This window comes from Alnus glutinosa, chromosome 2 (genome assembly GCF_958979055.1).
Source record: "Alnus glutinosa chromosome 2, dhAlnGlut1.1, whole genome shotgun sequence".
In the NCBI taxonomy this organism is placed as follows: domain Eukaryota; kingdom Viridiplantae; phylum Streptophyta; class Magnoliopsida; order Fagales; family Betulaceae; genus Alnus; species Alnus glutinosa.
In genome coordinates, this window is record NC_084887.1 from 29,811,985 (window position 1) to 29,827,067 (window position 15,083).

The window sequence follows — 15,083 nt, forward strand, 5'->3', positions numbered from 1 at the left end:
TGGTAAAACCTAAGATGTAGTTTATCGTTGCCTTGTTAAATTTTGATTTTTTTTCTTTCTTTCTAGTTTGGTAGTCTTATAGATTCTTATTGACCTTTTAATTAGTCAAATTGAAAGTCCATAGATTCTTACTGTCTACTTTGCTACTAGTCGATAAAGTTGCAATTTTCTACAAAATGGCCTACCACACTTTTCCATCTACAAATCTAACGATCAAAATCCTGTAAAAACCTTAAGCAAAATGAAAAATAATAATCAATTAGCGTGCAAGATAAGAGGTTTAGCGCCTTATTAGAGCATCCCTAATGAGTTCTCTATTTCAAAATTTTCACCAAAATTTGGTGCAAAACTCAAAAAAGTCCATACACTTAAACAAACTTTCTATAATTTCTTTATATTTTGGCTGTTGTTAGAATTTCACTCCAAATTTGGCTCACAAATTTCATGAGCTAATGAATATTTAATCATTCTCTCTCCTTTCACTTCTCCTCTCTCATCATTTGTTAGGAGTGGTTGCTTAAAACCAATTAAAAATTAATATCTATTTGAAATAGAGAAATATTTGGACAGTTTGATGTATGAAGTTTGTTAAAAGTAATAGTTAAAATAGCAAAAGTATATTTTTTTTAGCTAAAATTTAGAGAGCTCACTAGGGATACTTTTAATAAAACATATGGGTAAGAGAATGTGGGCATTTTTGTAATCCAATATTGGGAGAATTCAGTCACAGAACACCAAAATTAAGTAGCCTATTGTAAAGGTTTTAAGGGAATCACACCACTGATTGACTTGCATTTGAGTTGACAGGTTGGTTTGTTGGTGTAAAAATTGTTAAATCACCACTTAATTTTGAAGCTTAAGCTTAATTATAGGAAAAAAAAATGAATTTAATTATTTAATTAACATTTTAATATTCTCGTTCACACGTGGGCTCAAATTCTCATTTAAAATGAAATATTAATTAAAATGACAAGTGAATTACAAAGGTAGGGTTCAAACTCGATCAAGATCTTTGCTTTAATTTGATACCATATTAAATCATCACTTACCTTAAAAGCTTAAGTTGATAGTCTGATAAGAAAAGATAAATTTAATCATTTAATTAAAACTCTATAACATAAGATTAAATTAAAAGTTTTGAATTCGAAGCTTGACTCTAAATTTTATTTCCCATTTCAACTAAAATAGTCCATATGTTGTTTGGTTCCACATGTTAGATGAAGTGTTAAAATATTAATTAAATAATTAAATTTACCTTTTTTTTTTTTTATCGTACTAAAATTTTAAAATAACTGATAATTTAACAAAAAGATCCAACTTTAACATGGAGTCCATTAAGGTACGTAGCCATTTTACCATGATATATATGTTAGGCATAAATGGTTAATCGTTTTTTTTTTTTTTGAACAACTGGTTAATCGTAATTATTTTGGAATGTGTGAACACAGATTATCATGAATTTTATGGTGACATATTATATTCATTGATACATCTCGCGAGAGGAGCCAGAGGACTGGGAATATAGGCACAACCATTTCACTATAAATAGAGGTGTTGGGTAGTCTCTTATACTCCATCCCAAACATTCAGTTCTTCCACACCCCCCCACCCCCAACTCTCTCTCCTCTCTATTGTTGTCTCCTCATCTTTTCTACCATATATAGGGAAAGGGTTGGAAGCCCGGCCAGCTTTAGTCTATCTGAAGCTTTTGAAATGTGTAATCCTGAACAAATTAATTTGTTTTAAAGTAGAGGAGGCACTGGTGATGTTGCTGACAGAAGATAGAGAGCACTGATGATGAAATGCATGGAACTGCAGCATCTCACTCCTTTGTGCTCTCTATTCTTCTGTCATCACCCTCAGCCCCTCGCTTCAACTTCATATATAGTGAAAGCATGTCACTTATCGATCGATATATGAGCCTGTTCTTTGCCTATTATTATTATCTTTATTTATCCCCTCTATGCTTCTATATATGCTTCAGTCATCCCCATAAGCCCTACTCTTTTTTAGTGTTACTACTATTCTTCCTGACATCAAATTCTGCTCTTTTTGTTGAGATCTATTTTGAGATCTCTAAACACCAATATTATGCTAACTAGAGATCCCAATAAAATGTTTTTTTTTCCCTATTTTTTCTCTGCAGGTTATATTGGACGTGCTGGGGAAACTGTGCAAGATGCTCTATCTCTAGCTAGCCCTGAAACCTATAGATGAAAACTAATTATGTTGTTTTTTAGGCCTGTGATTGGTACCATAGGTTACAGCTTGGCCGTCGATCACAAAACTCAAAGGTAGATTTGGATACTTTTAACTAACCTAGCTAAAGGCACTGTGGTTGTGATTTCTCTATCCCCTCACAAAATTTCTCAATCCCCTGATTGCTTGCTGACGATAGATCCTGTGCTAGCTTGTTTTTAATATGTATTCAAATCAGCTAATTAATTAGTGAATTTGAAGTTGGAAACGAAATTAATTAAGTCAAAACGCTGTCAGGTCACTAATTTCTTGAAGCTTATTAGCTTTAAATTATTCCTCTAAAGTTTATTGTTGTATAATACTAATTGTAAGTATGTGTACTAACATGCATTCATGTAATCAAATAGGCTCGTGTTTAATGTACGTAACAAATTATTTGCAGAAGATATTATGCTTTTCGTGTCAATCGATTCTCAATACATGCATAATCAAATTCAAATGACAGAAAACGTAGAAAATCATGACTGATTATATATAATTAGAATTCGATGCAAGAAGTTTGATTGGACCGGCCATAACCTAGCTAGCCTGGGTTTTAGCCCTTGTTTCCTAAGCATCATGACTTATATATTCTTTTTCTCTAGGCCTTTATGTTGATCATATTAATTAACAAGATTTCCTGACAAAAATTTAGTGCTTTTCATAATTATAAATTATACTTTCAGTTTTGGGGCATTACCATGCAAGTATCTTCTGTGTATATATGAAGTATATCTATAAAATTTCTTAAAGCCTGTAGCTTCTTCAACTGATCCTTATCAATAAAGGTATGTCCTGCGCCACATATTTTATGGTCCAAGCTTCTCTTATTAGTGACAATCACGTTTTCTTACAACAGAATCTTAATCCTGCATGAATTTGTTTTTCCAGAAGTACTAAAGCCAAATCCTGTAGAGTTCATCTTTATCTATATGTGCAATTCGATCTGGACATATCTGAATATGTCATTTATGAAGTATTTATGTGCTCGATCTGGAAATTGTGCTCTTGATGGCTGCGCCTCCCTCACTCCTTATCCAAAAGCATGCCTCCATTAAATATTAGATGCCGAAAGGATCAATGCCATTTGTTATAGGTAAAGGATCATGAATTCTCCCCAACATCTATTAATTGTCTTTGTACGTTTAGTTATTATCGCCATCATAGTCCTAAGTTTTTTGGTTGCTGGTAGCCTGGTAATGGTCAGGTTAATCTTTGTTAAATTACTAATTAGTCAAAAATTAATTAGATAGAAAAATGTAAATTTAAGTATTTAAATTAATATTTTTAATTTTTTCTTCATGCGTGAAACCAAATAACACGTACACTATTAACTATTTTAGTTGTGTTAAGGAAATTAGAAGTGGACGCAAAGGACAAGCAACCTGAGCACCAAGTTCTTACCATACTCAGCATCAAGCGTAAAGAGGCATGCAAGCCGAGTATTTCCATGTACAACATCAATCGTTTTTAATGTAATTCAGAATTGGTGAGACGTGTCTCCTAGTTTCTAGTATATAAATAGGTTGCAGTAGTGTAAACGTTCAAGATACACAAACTCATTCAAAATGAAATTAAAGTTTTTCTTTTACCTTCTTCATTCTATTTCTAAATTTCACATCATATCAGAACAAAGATCTTGAGTTCGAATGTTGTCTCCGTCATTCTCCAGCTCTCATTTCAATTAAATATTTCATATGTTGGACCTCATTTATTAAGGGTGAGTTTAAGCTCACACGTGAGGGGATGTGTTAAAATATTAACTAAATAATTAAATAAACCATTTCCTATCAGTTTAAGCTTTTAAAACAAATAGTAATTTAACAAATTGAAATAATGGGAGTCAAATTACAAAAACAAGATTTAAATTTAAGACTTTTGCTTTGATATAATATTAAATGACAAGTAATATATCCATAAGAAAGGTGAAAAGCTAAAATGTCCTACCACCAAGAGAAAATGGAAATCCATAGTAAAGTTCTAATGATTGTGAAAAATCAGTTTCAATTCATTGGCATATTTGGCTTAAAGAATTTTTCGTCCTTTTAATGAAATATCATTGAACTTGACTTGCTAGATTAAATCCCTATTAATTCCGATCGATACATATATATAATCATTTCCTGATTGGGTGAGGTTATAGGCCTTCTGAGTGAAAATCCATATCACCAATTGACATATAAGCTTGAGAGACGGTCCTGTCAAGGTCTTCATCAGATCGAAATTAATGACAATCGTCTGGAAAGCATAAAGCTAAAATCTTAGGCTGCTTAATCGGCGACTATATATCTCCAAGATGACTAGTTGTTCAAAATGTGGTATATATCCAATATAGATTACTAAGAGTTCTCTTGAAAACCCTAAAAGTCCATTCGGTATGATGTTCCACTTGGTGAGTGGGATCATTCGTACCTAAGTACACTTGCGTACAATTGAGTTGAGCGAAAAAGGTGGGAGGGAGCCATCATAGCTACTAGTTTTTGTATTTGGGCATGACTATAGTAGTACCTACCCTAATGGTAAGAATGGCTTAGATGGGGAGACTGCAAGTGTTTCCTTAAGTGGGTTTAGTCATAGTCTGACCAGTTCCACCGAAGACACCTAGCCAATGATGTAAAAATAATTCCAAACACTTTACGTGGAATTATTATTTAAACTGATAACCGAAGAGTTATGTCAGATATGGTAAGGGGTGATACCCTCCACTGAAATCAACTACTGTCCTGCCAAATATTTCAAAGAATGTTGTTAATATTCAAATCCACATCCGTCCCAACTCTGTTTTTTTTCACATGCAAATATGCAGCTTTTTGGATCAAATTCTAATCCTTGACCGGTCAAATTGAAGCAAGAGGTCCCTTTATATCCACCACCACTCTTGCATATAAAAGCATATACAGCGAATAATCCATGTGAATTTTCAAGTTCACTCTCTGGTTGCTCTTGGCAATATATTCAATGGAAAATGAGGCCACGTCTCTCTCATAGAGATGAGATCTTGAAAAAATCCCAAGACAGGGCAAGACTATATATATTCCATAAACATTAATCCCTTCAATAGAATCAGAGGCCAAGCTTCTAATACTTCTTTACCATATATATACTGGTAATTATTAATTTGGAGCCCTAAGATAGTAAGATTATTAATTAATAATTGGATAATGTACCTCTTGTCTAATGATTCTCGATTGACAAAGAAAAGAACATATTCTACATGGACTACTTGCACCTTTTGTAGAAAACCCTATGCCATGTTATATATCCTTTCAAAGTGGAAATGCCAAAATCTCTATTGCTGATATGATATTTAAGCTTTCGATCCATTTGGAACCACTGCCCATTATTATTGTTTTCTAGTCACTTCCTCCTGAAGTTTCGCCATCCTCGCACGAAATTGAATCTGCAATTGATTTGAGATCACCAATGTGACAATGCCCTTTTCTCCTTCAAAAAAATTAAGCATTAGGTCACGTACAGAAATCCATACTTAAGCATACATGATATACCTATACATATATATAAACTGTATAGGGAAAGTTCGAATAAATGGTTCTTATTTTAGATCTACAATGGTTTCTTAATTTCCTTATGTTTTCTTAGTTGTTGTTACCATTTATTTTTAGGAGCAGTACTGTTGGAACGTAATTCATTAATAAATTTGTAACATTAATTAGCAGCACGTTGTCTCCGTCTGATTTTTCTTTTTAGGGTTTTGTTTAGAGGAAAAATCCTTTTTTTTTTTTTTTTTTTGCTTTTGTATTCTGTGAGATTATCAGATATAAAGTGTGGAAGGTAAAAGAAAAATGAAAGGGATTAGTCATGACTTCTCCTTTTTCTGTGCTTGCCAAAGATAGGACACCAACTGCATGGTCTGACGATATTGTCTTGGGAGATAAAATGGGCCTTTTGTATTTGGAAACTCTGAATTTTGTAATTAACAGCGTCTGATTCAGCAGTAGTAAAAACTGCCGCATGTATTATATGCTGTTAAAAAAATCAAAGGTTTACATTTAATCCAACATTTTTTAGCCAAACGTTTTCGTTGTGGAGAGCTGCTTTCCTTCTCAATCACATAGCCACAGCACATATGCATTCTTGTCCTCTCAAACCTCTCATCCCTCGCTTCCCTCATACGATTCATCTCCTCAGTTTAAGACCCTTCTCTGCAATCTCATCCCGGGTCTGGGTCGATTTCAACGAATTCGATTCTGGGCCACCGACTTGATCACAGGAATAAATTCCTAGCCAAGGAAGACGAGGAAACTGGGAAGATTCCATCAAAGCCTACTTTCTTTGCACCAGGTTCACCAGTAGATTCCTTCTTTCTTTTTCTTTTTTATTTTTCTTTTTTATTGTTTACATGGTTTATTTATGTGGGTCTATCTCCATTAATTTGTGTTCCTCTGCGGCAAAGATGTTGCTGAATGGCGTGTTGTCTCTTACTACGGTGTGATGGTGGTGGTGGGGGTCATTGCAAAGCTGTCTCTTACCCGAGCTGGTGTCCTTGGCTAAGCCTCCAATGAAGATTTTACTTGGAAAAAAATTAATAAACCAGAAAATTAAAACCCATTAACCAAGTACCTTTCTCTTGTATGAACGGATAGAGAGAGAGAGTGGACGAACCCAAGGCTGCTACTGTCATCGTGGTTGTTGTTCTTCCTGGAACCCATGGAATAAAACGTTTGCATAAGATGTTTAAGTGAGAATAAAAAACGTTTGGTTAAAATAAATGTTTAGTTAAATCTGACCTTTCAAAGCTATACAATTTAAATCATATAACAAATATTATCCTATCTGATAGAGTTTGTCATGAAGATCGATAAACTCTAGTATCATCACAGCTGCATGTGTTGATAGGTTCGTAGATATATATACTTAAGTTTGAAAATATTGCTGAATATGTGAACAGTACTCTTGAATTGATGAAGAGGTCTGAGAGGACAAGAAAACAGATGTGCCATGGCTATGTTATTGAGGAGAAGGAAAATCTAGACCTTTGATTTTTTTTAACAACATATATGCAGTAATTTTTACTACCACACATAAGCCCGATCCCAGAATAAGAACAATTGTTTTCATATTACCTAAGAAGATCATTGGAGCTATTGAACAAAAGTTCAATTGTTTTTTTTAGAATGGTAAGGATTAAGGGATCGTTAGAATTAAAGTTTTTTGGAATATGTTGTGTTTGCTTAAAGAAGAGGGAAGTTTGGGCATTAAAAAGCTTGACGAATAGAACCGTGCTGCTATGATGAGACATATTTAGATCGAGTTTGTTTGTGAGCTTAGGATTTCATTGGGTTGCGTGTGGGTGCATGCAATATTGTTGAAGGCCAGGGGAGAAGCTTTTGGCAGGTTCGTATTCCTTGGAGTTGGAGGAAGTTGTTAAAGCTTAGAAATGATACTAGATGATTTTTTTTTTTTTTTTTCTTTTTTTATTGGTACCGGAAAGGATATACATCTTTATTTTGATGCTTGGCATCCGGATGGGGTGCTTTATGAGAAGTATGGGCATCGTGTCATTTATGATGCTCATAGTAAGTTAGAGGCTCCTTTAGATTCAGTCATTAAAGATGGTCAGCAAAATTGGAAGCCTACTTGTTCTGATCAGCTTGTAATTATCCAGAGTAAGTCGAGTTTGGTTTCTTTTGGTGATAAAGATATTCCGCATTGGTCTGCTTCAAAAAATGGTATGTATTGTTGCTCTCACACTTCAGATACTATTCGTGTTAAGTGACAAATTGTGGATTGGTGGTCTTTGGTTTGGTTTCCTTTTTCCAATCCTAAGCAAGCTTTTGTCACTTGATTGGCAATGAGGGATGTGTTATCGACTGGTAGAAAGCTTTGGGTTGGGGATGTAGCGGAAGACTAAGGTAACTAATCAAATAGCAGTGTCTTTGATTCTATAATAAGAAGCGTCTTCGTCTTCTACCCAAAAAGATAAAATAAGCCGGCAAGCTAAAAGAAAGATAAAACTCCGCAGAGTATTTAAGAGAGAATTCTATGATTTTATAACAATTTAATTGAGTGAGTTTTATATAATAAGCAAGCCTATTTATAGAAGAGAAATACTTGTAGAGAAAGTAATCATAATCCTAATAATAATAGTAAACCTTATTCTGGTAACAATAGTAAACATAATTCTAGTAGTAAAAGTAAATCCAATCCTAATAAAGAAAAGAAACAAATAAAGCAAATCTAATCCTAGTAAGTAAAGAAAATAAAGTCTTAATTCTAAATAAGGAAGTAAAATAAAATAAAATAAAATCATAACTTGACGATCAAGTCTTTTCTTTTGTACTTCTATTGTCTGCAAACAGGTAAACTTCTAATCAAACGGTGTTGCTTCAATATTATTTTTGACATCTTTTCTATTTTTTGTTTTCACCGAAAAGATTAGTAAATTCCGCCATACATTAGACACCCCCACTTGAAAAAAAACTCGTCCTCGAGTTTTCTTTGAGATATCTCACGTGAGGCTCTTCCAAATAAAGATACTTGGGGAAATCTACATAGATAGCACTAAGACACGAATTTTCCTTTTTGTCTCATTCCATAAAAATTCCTTCAAATATTTTTCCTTTGATGTCATCTTCAACTTTATTGTTTTCTTCAAAGGAATCATCATTGTTATTTTTTTCTGTAGTGATCATGATGAGTTGCGCTTGTGGTGGATAATCTTCCACTGGTACAGTAGTTGGAACCAATGGTTGTGGCTGCAAATATTTTTTCTCTAACGGCAACTCCACTTTTTCATTGTAACTAACATTCTCTTCATATACGGGTTTTCTATTCGGAGATTCATAAATATGGTTAGAAACAGGTTGAACACAACTTACATCATCGTCACTAAGATCTTCATAGACCGGTGGTCAGTTTATAGGTGCAAGTCGTTAGTGACGAGTAGGCATCACTCGAATCCCATAGTTAACACGGATATCATTGTACCTGTGATAACGATTAGGACCTATGTGCATGTGCTCTATCATCTCCCGCATCTGGCGCATCTCTTATCGCATCGTCTGTGGAACTCTTGGAAATCGGCTCTCTAAAGAGCCTCCCTGTCATGAACAACGTCGTTATAGGAGTTGTTACTGTAGTATAAATTGGCCATTGAATCCGGATAATGCCGGCCCAAATACCCTATGAATTTGGCTCTCAAAAGAGCCCCTCCCCTACAAGCGGCGTTGTTGGAGAAGTTTGTCACCGTCGCACTGATTGGTTATGATCAGGATAAAGCTTGCTTTGATACCAACTAACGTAGTGGAAGACTAAGGTAACTAATCAAATAGCAGCGTCTTTGATTCTGTAAGGAGAAGTGTTTTCGTCTTCTACCCAAAAAGATAAAATAAGCCCGCAGGCTAAAAGAAAGCTTAAACTCCGCAAAGTATTTGAGAGAGAATTCTCTGATTTTATAACAATTCAATTGAGTAAGTATTACATAATAAGCAAGCCTATTTATAGAAGAGAAATACTTGTAGAGAAAGTAATCATAATCCTAATAGTAATAGTAAACCTTCTTCTAGTAACAATAGTAAACCTTATCCTAGTAGTAAAAGTAAATCTAATCCTAATAAGGAAAAGAAACAAATAAAGCAAATCTAATCCTAGTAAGTAAAGAAAATAAAGTTTTAATTTTATATAAGGAAATAAAATGAAATAAAATCCTGGCTTGACGATTAAGTCTTTTCTTTTGTACTTCCCTTGTCTGCAAGCAGGTAAACTTCTAATCAAACGATGCTGTTTCAATATTATTTTTGACATCTTTTTATTTTCGTTTTCACCGAAAATAGTAGTAAATTCCGTCTTATATCAGTTTTCAAGGGGATGTAAATTAAATGTAATGTTTGCAAATTTGAGATTGAAGATAGAGATTAATTATTTTTCTCTTGTGGGTCTGGTGGCAGAATTTGGAAAAATGTCATGGGGCTATGTGGTGTATTGAATCCACCCACTTGTTGGGATGTAGTTTCTTTAGGTTTGCATGAGTGGAAGGAGAAAACTATGAAAGTTTATATATGCAGGTTTGTGTTTGGCCCTTCCATTCATAATATTTAGAGAACTAAGAATGCTCTAAGGTATGGTGATATTCCTTGGACTGAAGAAAAGCTTTTACGACAGATTAAGTGGGAAGTAAAAATATGGTTTACTACCAAAGGTAAATTTAGGAAGACACATGAAAATGCTATATAATGCTCGGGGTATTGATGGGATTTTAGTTTAGTTTTTTTTTTTTTTTTTGGTACAGGGGTTACTAAGCTTTAGTGTTTCACTATTGAAAAATGGAATTGACTTCTAAAAATAAAAGGCAAGTGTCTGCTTAACGTGTTAAAAAAAAAAACAATGCGGAAAATAAATAACACAAGAATTTTTGTTAACGAAGTAGAAATTCAAGATGAGAAAAATCACTCCGGGGCAGCCAAACCCAGGATATCCACTATTCAGAAGACAAAGCTAGATACAAAGCAGTAACACTCACATACCCCTGATGCAGTGGTCGTACCTTGCTCTCTAATGTGTAACCCAACACGAATGCTTCCCAACCAGGTCTCATACCTGAAGGGGTCTTCAATGGAATCATTTACCTTAGGGCCAACCCCTAAGATAGACTTCAGTTGTAGCGCAGCAACAGCACATTTGCAATGGCTTGAGAGAGAACAAATCAGCTCCGATAACTTCACAAAATAACTCTGTAAGCTCTGAAGGAATTCAATACCGAATTCTTGCAATTCTAAATGCCCAGGGGCCTCTATTTATAGGTTGAGGGTTCAAATGGGTGACTGGTGTAATATGTACGGACGCCGTCCGGACGGATAACTGTGCGACGGAATTTATGAGATTTTCACTGAAAATCTTTTCTGTTTGAGAGCCGCGTCCGGACAGTCGCACGTCCGCTGCAAGTAATTTTCATATAAGGCTTTCACGCGTTCGGACCACGGGGGACCGCCGTCCAGACGATTGATCTTCAACAGACAATTTCCATATCTGTGGTATGCGCGTCCGGACCATGATAAGCAGGCGTCCTTACGGTTGAAGTTAAATCCGCAATTTCCATATTAGATGCACGCGCATCCGGACGATGCAGACTGGCGTCCGGACGGTTGAATTTGAATTGCGATTCTTGCCTTATGGAGAAGTGCATCCGGACGAGAATCCACGTCGTCCGGACGGTTGCATCAATCTTCCCTTATTTGAACTTTGGAAAAAAAATCTGAAGTTGATCAATCACTGGGCGTCGTCCGGACGGGCTACTGAGATGTCCGAATGGATGCAAGCTGGAACAGAAGCTTCTCGATGCAGTGAAGGGTCCGGACGGAAATCCACGTTGTCCGGATGAATGATTCTAAGTCTATCTGAGCGTCCGGACGGTATGGCACGTCGTTCGGACGGGATGACACGTCGTCCGGACGGCTGGCAGGGAACCGACTTTTCTGACTGCAGAATCTTTTGAAACACTTCTGAATAGCAGAATCCCTTGTAAAATAGCATCTTTACATGCAAGTGATTTTGTCCAAACAGAATGAGGCCAATCACAAATTAACAAACTCCCCCTTTGGCCATTCTGGAACAAAAATCACTTAACCGGTTTGGAAATATATTCCCAGTCCAAAAAAATAAAAATTACTCATCCTTTTTGTCACAAAGGGACAAAGGGTAAAACATAGTAATAAAAGAAACCAACTGTAATAAAAATTACTCCCCCTAACGGTCTCAGAAGGACCAGAGTAAACAGAGTAATATAAGTCAAAGAGTTTTAGCAAATTAGAAATATCAAATGTCTCAAACAAAAAGACAACAAAACAAAATAAAACAAAAACTCAATCATCCTCTGCCATAGGTACAGTCCTAGGCGCATCATCCTCATCATCACTGCTGCCAGGATGATGATACTTGAGGCACTCCCTGAGATCCAGCTAGTTCTGCTCAACCCTCTTATTGATGGAGTGCACCTCCTATTGCAATATCTGATATGCCAAGAAAAATAAAAAATCCTGCAAATTCTCCCTTTTTTTTTTTTAATAAAAAAAAAAAAAAAAAAAAAAAAAAAAAAAAAAAAACTTGCAATATGGAAATGACATCATATGCAAGGCAAGATCAAACCTGTGAATACTCAATGATGCCAATACAGAAAAGCAGTCGCTCGACCTGCTTTTTCTGTCTTCCCCAACAAATACCTGCACAATTCTCTCAAGAGAAATAGGGGGCAAAACAAAAAAACAATGGTTCCTAGATTGCATACAAAATATAACAAATGAGATATGCAATCAAACTTGATGCCATAGGATTAGGAACCAAATCCTAAGTATAAACACCTGATCCTGCTAGGTGCGTCTATTTTCCCTCATGGGGTGACTGTCCTTCTTAACCCAAGCTTGCCTTCATGTGGATGATTGCGGATAGGACTGCATCATCCACTCCATCATGCTCTGCATCCAGATAGGTGGTCCACTGTGGTATTGACCTTCTTCCACCTTCTGAGGCCTTCTAACTTGCTTGGATTTGTTCTTAAAGTTGCCACTGTGATTGGCTGGTACAAATCGCTGCTGAGGCCGCTGATGCTGAGATGCCTGAACCCTAGGAGCATGAGACCAAGGGGCTTGATATTGATGCCTCGGTGCTTGTCCCCACGGTGCTTGGTAAGGTGCCTGATGCCATGGAGTCTGATGCTGGGCTGCAGATCTAGTGCCATGAACCTGCTGGGGCACTTCTTTCTTGGCCTTGGCTTTCTGTGCCTTCAGAAGGGAGCACTGAGGACGAACATGCCCACTTAGGCCGCAATGATGGCATATGGGAGCTCTTCTGATGGAATGAGGCTTCTGGGTGCCTGGAACATCATCATTGAGCTTGTCCTTCCCTTTATCTTCAGCAGTGGGAGGAGGTTCTGGGACTATAGGTTTCACAAATACAGTCTTTGAAGTAGAAGGATCATCAGAAGAGGGAGCTACATACCCGAGACCAGTCTTGTCAATTGGACTCCTCTGGATAGACAACATACGAGTCATCTTCTCATCAGTGACTCGTTCTAACTAGAGCTGAGTCTTTAGCAGCTTCTCCTCGAGCTCTTGCATTCTGAGGAGCAATGAACTCTTCTCAGTCTGCAAACTGTACAGATCATAGAGGTGCTACTTACAACCTTCCCTCAGCTTCTCATAATCTATGTAGAGTGTCTTGTAAGCCTCTTTGAGCTCTTCTCCATTATCACTATGCTCTGAGTAATATGAGTCCTCTTCTTCAATGAGTGGAGCCACAAAGGCTAGAAACTTTTCGAACTCTGGAGCTTCTTCTTTTGACTCATCACTGAGAGTCACATTGTATGCCTTCCCCTTGCCCTCCTTAAGATTCCTGCAATCGGCCCGAATATGCCCAAAGCCTGAGCATTCAAAACATCGGGGTCCTCTGAGATCTTTCTTCTCTTCTTCCTCAGGTTCAGCTTCTCTGGGAGGTTTCTTTACTCTTTCAAAAAACTTCTTCTTGAACTGATCATCTTTCATCAGTCTTTTGAAATTCTTGGCTAACATAGCCACAACTTTTTTTTCATCCTCAGAGTCATCTTCAGATGAGGCTTCTACCTTCTTCTTGGAAGCCTTTAGGGCAATGGTCTTCAACTTCTTGACCGGGGGCAGAGACAACTCATATGTCTGAAGAGATCCCACAAGCTCTTCAATCTTCATCTCTTCAAGATCTTTGCTTTCCTCAATGGTTGTTACTTTGATCCTGACATGCTCAAGCAAAGATCTTAGAGTCTTTTGGATGAGTTTAACATCCGAGATAGGCAAAAATTGGTAGTGGACTAACCGACTACGTGGATTTTAAATTTAGAAGTTTACCACTCACAATTTATAAGTGAACTTGGGCCGTCCGGACGGACAATTGTGCGACAGGATTTTTCGAAAATTTCGCTGAAAATCTTTTCTGTTTAAGAGCCGCGTCCGGACGGAGAGACACTAACGTCCGGACGGTCGCACTTCCGCTGCAAGTAATTTCCATATAAGGCTTAGCGTGTCCAGACCAACGGGGATGAACGTCCGGACGACAATTTCTTCAACACGCAATTTCCATATCTGCTATGCGTGCGTCCAGACCAAGAGAGACAGACGTCCGGATGGTTGAAGTCGAATCGGCAATTTCCTTAACTGATGAGTGCGCGTCCGGACCAAGGCTGACTGACGTCCGGACGGTGATATTTGAATTGCGATTCTTTCCTTAAGGAGACGTGCGTTCGGACGGTTGATCGATCTTCCCTTTATTGGAACTTCAAAAGAATCTGAGATTGTTCGAGTACTGATAGGCGTCCGGACGGGCTGCTGCGATGTCCGGAAGGATGCAAGCTGGAACAGAAGCTTCTCGATACAGTGTAGGGTCCGGACGGAAAAGATACGTCGTCCAGACGGATGATGCTGGTCTGTCTGGCGTCCGGTCGGGATGAACACGTCGTCCGGACGGATGGAACAGTGGACAGATGGGCGTCCAAACGGGATGATACATCGTCCGGACGGCTGACAGGGAATCTGAAATCTTCTATCTTTTTCACAGTGCAGAGTCTTCTGAAAATGCACTGACAAGTGAAATCCCTTTTTACAGCATCTTTACACATAAGTGATTTTTTCCAAACACAAAATGAGGCCAAAATACTAACAATGGGGATGGCTTAGCCGAATTGTCAGGTTTTGTTGAAGTAAGCTTCTCAGGGCATGAAGGATGTGATTGGAAGTTGTGAAGGTGAGGAAAAATATTCATAAAAGCTGGTGAAGAGTGGGGAAGAAGCAGGCAATTTCATGGAAGGGCCACGCAATGAAGTTGTCCCAGAGTTTCCTTTTGAAATGGATTCTTCTAGTAAGGGTAAA

General features: G+C 37.1%; 1 long non-coding RNA gene across 1 annotated transcript; it reads left to right on the forward strand.

Annotated features, from left to right (window-relative positions):
- Nucleotides 1-1,616: 1,616 nt before the first annotated feature.
- Nucleotides 1,617-3,829, forward strand: LOC133861771 (uncharacterized). The gene is made up of 2 exons (XR_009899074.1): nucleotides 1,617-3,026; nucleotides 3,130-3,829. It is a non-coding gene; the product is annotated as an uncharacterized LOC133861771 (long non-coding RNA).
- The last annotated feature ends 11,254 nt before the right edge of the window (nucleotides 3,830-15,083 follow it).